This window comes from Triticum aestivum, chromosome 2D (genome assembly GCF_018294505.1).
Source record: "Triticum aestivum cultivar Chinese Spring chromosome 2D, IWGSC CS RefSeq v2.1, whole genome shotgun sequence".
In the NCBI taxonomy this organism is placed as follows: Eukaryota; Viridiplantae; Streptophyta; class Magnoliopsida; order Poales; family Poaceae; genus Triticum; species Triticum aestivum.
In genome coordinates, this window is record NC_057799.1 from 336,013,720 (window position 1) to 336,020,939 (window position 7,220).

A 7,220-nucleotide genomic window follows, 5' to 3' on the forward strand; every position below is an offset into this window, starting at 1 on the left:
TGCCGACTTACCAGGCACCACACCATGGAAAACAGTATTGGACTGGCTGAGGTTCTTATCAATCAACCCATACGACGGAAGGTCTCATAATAGAGGATGTTGATGCTGCTGCCTCCGTCCATGAGCACTTTAGTGAACTTATATCCCCCCACCTGAGGAGCCACCACCAGGGCCAGGTGACCCGGATTATCAACCCGGGGAGGGTGATCTTCCCTACTCCACACAATAGGCTGCTCAGACCATCTTAAATAGCGTGGAACCGCCGGCTCAACAGCATTCACAGCCCTCTTATGAAGCTTCTGATCTCGCTTGCACAGACTGGTGGTAAACACATGATACTGTCCACCATTGAGCTGCTTTGGATTGGTCTGGTATCCCCCTGCTGCTGTTGATGACCCTGGCCGGACTGCTGATTAAAGCCCCCTTGAACATTCTGAGGATTGGAATTTGAGCCGCCGCCCGGGCCATGAAAGCCGCCGGCGCCTGAGCCGCCGCCCGAGCCATTGTTGCCATTAAAGGCATTGGAATTCTTAAAGGCCTTCATGATTGCGCAATCTATCCATAGATAAGTAGCCGGCTTCTCCCTAGAGCCATGCCTTGGACAAGGCTCATTCAACAACTGCTCAAGCGTCGGGCCTGACCCGCCGGCTCGGGGAGGTGGCCTCCCTTTACGTCGCTGGTTGTTACCCTATGAGCTGGCGTTGGCCACAAACTCTATGCTGCCATCAGCCTTACGCTTGCTACCTCCTTGGTTCGCCGGGTTATGCTGAGGACCCTTGCCATTACCGTTCTTCTTTCCCTTCCCTGTCCTTTCATCATCTCACGCGGGGTCCTTGGTACTATCAGAGTCGGCATACTTGACGAGAGCCGCCATCAGCGTACCCATATCATTGCAATCGCGCTTGAGCCGCCCGAGTTTCATTTTCAGGGGCAGGAAACGACAATTCTGCTCCAACATTAAGACTGCAGAGCCGGCATCCATCTTATCAGATGAATGTATTATCTCTTTGACCCGACGAACCCAATGGGTTGTAGACTCACCCTCCTGCTGTTTACAGTTAGTCAAATCCACAATTGACATAGACTGCCTACAGGTATCTTTGAAGTTTTGGATGAACCGGGCTTTCAGCTCAGCCCAAGACCCGATAGAATTCGGTGGCAGCCCTTTCAACCAAGTGCGGGCAGTCCCATCTAACATCATGGTGAAGTACTTGGCCATTGCCGCTTCACTGACCTCCAGCAACTCCATAGCCATCTCGTAACTCTCGATCCAGGCTCCGGGTTGCAAATCAGCCGTGTAATTAGGCACCTTCCTAGGCCCTTTGAAATCCTTGGGCAGACGTTCGTTGCGGAGAGCCGGCACCAGACAAGGAACACCTCCAGTCCTCGTAGGTATACCCACGTCGATGGAAGCCGTCGGATAAGCCGGGGGTGGCTGGTAAGCCGTCAACTGAGGCACCTGCTCCGCCTCTTGCCGTGCTCTGTCTTGGTCTACCGCGTGAAAGGCTCCGTTATGAGCCGGGCCGTGGCCAGGAGGCAAGTCATGGCGTCGGACATTACTTGAGCCGGTCGCTGAGACCATGTGTCTGCTATAACTCGGGCTCCGGCCTGGACGAGGGGTTGAATGAATCCTGTCCCGGCTATAAGAATATGCCTCTTGCTGCGCCAGAGCCGTCTGAAGGAGTTCTCTGACCCGGCGGGTTTCAACCGCCGTTGGAGAGTCACCATCAATTGGGAGAGCCGCCAGCCGCGCCGCCGCGGCAACCATGTTTTCCAACGGGTTGGCGTAATGACCCGGTGGTATTGGTACGTACCGAGGTGGGGCAGGGTTCACCCGGGGAGGTCCCATCACTTGGGGCTGAATTGGCGTCCCAGCCCCGGGCACTATGATCTCTGGCGGGTTACTAGACCCTGCACCCGGCGTGTTGAAGAGGTTTCGAGGATCGTAAACCGGAGGGAGTCGAGATTGGGCCTTTTGATGCCTCCTTCTCATGACCTCATTGGACGCGTTTTGATCCATCGTGAGCCGGAAGGACTGTGCCTGAATCAGCTGAGTCTGGGCGTCGAGAGCCGCCCTCTCTGCAGCCATCCTGATCCCCTCCGCCGCCAGATCCTCCTTGGCTTTTGCTAGATCCAACTTTAACTGTGCCACCTCCGCGTCATGCTGAACTTGATCCGCCGGGGCAACCGTAGCGGTCAACAGGACCGTCATCTTGTCTGTGAGATCCATCAGCACCTGAGCCGGCGAGGGCACAGGGCTTCCTGACCCGGCGGCGGGGTTTTGAACAGGTTGTGCGCCGGCCATGAAGATTCCAACCCGGCTCGGCGGCTCAAAGGGGTCCGGAATGCTGTCGCCATCGGAACAACCCCTGAGCCGGCCATCTTGAAGTTGATACAACGAGTTTGACTCATCCGTAGATGACTCGCTGTCAGAGCCGGCGGCCGTCTCATCACCAGATCCGGATCCTTCAGAGAGTCCTGCATGGACACATCCCACGAAAGCATGCTTCAAGGCAGGTAGAGCCCGGGCGGGTCGTGCACGCTGAGCCGTCTCGATGAGATCGGTGCAGAGGTCCGACTCAGGGCTCGTCTCACCAATCTTGCCAATGAAGACGTGGATTCCGCCGAAGGGGACCCGGTACCCGTACTCGATTGAGCCGGCGTCGGGGCCCCAGTTTGCATCGTCGATGTAGAGCTTGCCGCGACGACTCTTGGTCATCCGGCCCACAGCATATCCCTTGAGCCCTTCGAAGCTGCCCTTCAAGAACTGAAGTCCACCGTGCGTCAGCCCCACGGTGGGCGCCAACTGTCGTGGAATTGTCACGGCAGATGTCCTCGTGCAAGGACTTAGTCGTGGAGCCATCGCAACTAGGAAGCTTAAAGGGGTTAAGCGGGACAAGGAACACGAGGGTTATGCTGGTTCGGCCTCTTACGGTTAAGGTAAAAGCCTACGTCCAGTTGAGGTGGTATTGATTAAGGTTTCGATGACCAGGAGCTAAAACGTCCTGCGTGGTTATCGATTTGGTCTACTCGTCCCTAAACCGCCGCCGGGTCGTCCCTTTATATAGAGAGGTTGACGCCCAGCGGTTCTCAGAGTCCCGGCCAGCTCATAACAGTGTCCGGCTCGGACTCTTAACTATTCTTGCCTTACACTACAAGTTTTGCCATAACGGCGGTTTATCACTACGGGCCTTAAGCCATCTCCGGGTCTTAAGCCCATCTTTGATCCGCCGTCTCCAAGTTCGGTACTAGGCTTCACGTGATGACCATTATGACGTAACCCGGCCCCTCCTGGGCGGGTGACCCAATGGTTATATCCTCAACAGAATGGGCCAAGTCAATCACATCATTCTCCTAATGATGTGATCCCGTTAATCAAATGACAACTCATGTCTATGGTTAGGAAACTTAACCATCTTTGATTAACAAGCTAGTCAAGTAGAGGCACACTAGTGACACTATGTTTGTCTATGTATTCACACATGTATTATGTTTCCGGTTAGTACAATTCTAGCATGGATAATAAACATTTATCATGAAATAAGGAAATAAATAATAACTTTATTATTGCCTCTAGGGCATATTTCCTTCAGTCTCCCACTTGCACTAGAGTCAATAATCTAGTTCACATCGCCATGTGATTTAACACCAATAGTTCACATCACCATGTGATTAACACTCATAGTACACATCGTCATGTGACCAACACCCAAAGGGTTTACTAGAGTCAATAATCTAGTTCACATCGCTATGTGATTAACACCCAAAGAGTACTAAGGTGTGATCATGTTTTGCTTGTGAGAGAAGTTTAGTCAACGGGTCTGCCACATTCAGATCCGTATGTATTTTGCAAATTTCTATGTCAACAATGCTCTTCATGGAGCTACTCTAGCTAATTGCTCCCACTTTCAATATGTATCCAGATTGAGACTTAGAGTCATCTGGATCAGTGTCAAAATTTGCATCGACGTAGCCCTTTACGACAAACCTTTTTGTCACCTCCATAATTGAGAAACATATCCTTATTCCACTAAGGATAATTTTGACCGCTGTCCAGTGATCTACTCCTAGATCACTATTGTACTCCCTTGCCAAAATCAGTGTAGGGTATACAATAGATCTGGTACACTGCATGGCATACTTTATAGAACCTATGGCCAAGGCATAGGGAATGACTTTCATTCTCTTTCTATCTTCTGCCGTGGTCGGGCTTTGAGTCTTACTCAATTTCACACCTTGTAACACAGGCAATAACTCTTTCTTTGACTGTTCCATTTTGAACTACTTCAAAATCTTGTCAAGGTATGTACTCATTGAAAAAACTTATCAAGCGTCTTGATCTATCTCTATAGATCTTGATGCTCAATATGTAAGCAGCTTCTCCGAGGTCTTTCTTTGAAAAACTCCTTTCAAACACTCCTTTATGCTTTGCAGAATAATTCTACATTATTTTCGATCAACAATATGTCATTCACATATACTTATCAGAAATGCTGTAGTACTCCCACTCACTTTCTTGTAAATACAGGCTTCACCGCAAGTCCGTATAAAACTATATGCGTTGATCATCTTATCAAAGCGTATATTCCAACTACGAGATGCTTGCACCAGTCCATAAAAGGATCACTGGAGCTTGCATATTTTGTTAGCACCTTTAGGATTGACAAAAACCTTCTGGTTGCATCATATACAACTCTTCTTTAATAAATCCATTAAGGATTGCAGTTTTGTTATCCATTTGCCAGATTTCATAAAATGCGGCAATTGCTAACATGATTCGGACAGACTTTAAGCATCGATACGAGTGAGAAAATCTCATCGTAGTCAACACCTTGAACTTGTCGAAAACCTTTTGCGACAATTCTAGCTTTGTAGATAGTAACACTACTATCCGCGTCCGTCTTCCTCTTGAAGATCCATTTAATCTCAATGGCTCGCCGATCATTGGGCAAGTCAATCAAAGTCCATACTTTGTTCTCATACATGGATCCCATCTCAGATTTCATGGCCTCAAGCCATTTTGCGGAATCTAGGCTCATCATCGCTTCCTCATAGTTCGTAGGTTCGTCATGGCCAAGTAACATGACCTCCAGAACAGGATTACCGTACCACTCTGGTGCAGAACTCACTCTGGTTGACCTATGAGGTTCGGTAGTAACTTGATTTGAACTTACATGATCATTATCATTAGCTTCCTCACTAATTGGTGTAGGAGTCGCAGGAACAAATTTCTGTGATGAACTACTTTCCAATAAGGGAGCAGGTACAGTTACCTCAACAAGTTCTACTTTCCTCCCACTCACTTCTTTCGAGAGAAACTCCTTCTCTAGAAAGGATCTATTCTTAGCAACGAATGTATTGCCTTCGGATCTGTGATAGAAGGTGTACCCAACTGTCTCCTTTGGGTATCCTATGAAGACACATTTCTCCGATTTGGGTTTGAGCTTTATCAGGATGAAACTTTTTCACATAAGCATCGCAACCCCAAATTTTAAGAAACAAAAACTTTGGTTTCTTGCCAAACCACAGTTCATACGGTGTCGTCTCAACATATTTAGATGGTGCCCCTACTAACATGAATGCAGCTGTCTCTAATGCATAACCCCAAAACGATAGTGGTAAATCGGTAAGAAACATCATAGATTGTACTATATTCAATAAAGTACGGTTATGACGTTCAGACACACCATTATGCTGTGGTGTTCCAGGTGGCATGAGTTTGTGAAACTATTCCACATTGTTTTAATTGAAGGCCAAACTCGTAACTCAAATATTTTCCTCCACGATCAGATCGTAGAAACTTTATTTTCCTGTTACGATGATTTTCTACTTCACTCTGAAATTATATGAACTTTTCAAATGTTTCAGACTTATGTTTCATCAAGTAGATATACCCATATCTGCTCAAATCATCTGTGAAGGTCAGAAAATAATGATACCCGCCGCGAGCCTCAACACTCATCGGATCGCATACATCAGTATGTATTATTTCCAATAGGTCAGTTGCTCGCTGCATTGTTCCGGAGAACGGAGTCTTAGTCATCTTGCCCATAAGGCATGGTTCGCGAGCATCAAGTGATTCATAATCAAGTGATTCCAAAATCCCATCAGCATGGAGTTTCTTCATGCGCTTTACTCCAATATGACTTAAACGGCAGTGCCACAAATAAGTTACACTATCATTATTAACTTTGCATCTTTTGGCTTCAATATTATGAATATGTGTATCACTACGATAAAGATCCAACAAACCATTTTCATTGGGTGTATGACCATAGAAGGTTTTATTCATGTAAACAGAACAACAATTATTCTCTAACTTAAATGAATAACCATGTTGCAATAAACATGATCAAATCATATTCATGCTCAACGCAAACACCAAATAACACTTATTTAGGTTCAACACTAATCTCGAAAGTACAGGGAGTGTGCGATGATGATCATATCAATCTTGGAACTACTTCCAACACACATCGTCACCTCGCCCTTAACTAGTTTCTGTTCATTCTGCAATTCCCGTTTCGAGTTACTACCCTTAGCAACTGAACCAGTATCAAATACCGAGGGTTGCTACGAACACTAGTAAAATACACATCAATAATGTATATCAAATATAGCTTGTTCACTTTGTCATCCTTCTTGTCCGCCAAATACTTGGGGTGGTTTTGCTTCTAGTGACCAGTCCCTTTGCAGTAGAACCACTTAGTCTCAGGCTTAGGTCCGGACTTGGGCTTCTTCACTTGAGCAGCAACTTGCTTGCCGTTCTTCTTGAAGTTCCCCTTCTTCCCTTTGTCCTTTTTCTCTTGAAACTAGTGGTCTTGTCAACCATCAACACTTGATGTTTTTTCATGATTTCTACCTTCGCCGATTTTAGCATCGCGAAGAGCTTGGGAATTGTTTTCGTCATCCCTTGCATATTATAGTTCATCACAAAGTTCTACTAACTTGGTGATGGTGACTAGAGAATTTTGTCAATCACTATTTTATCTGGAAGATTAACTCCCACTTGATTCAAGCGATTGTAGTACCCAGGCAATCTGAGCACATGCTCACTGCTTGAGCTATTCTCCTCCATCTTTTAGCTATAGAACTTGTTGGAGACTTCATATCTCTCAACTCGGGTATTTGCTTGAAATATTAACTTCAACTCCTGGAACATCTCATATGGTCCATGACGTTCAAAACGTCTTTGAAGTCCCGATTCTAAGCCGTTTAAG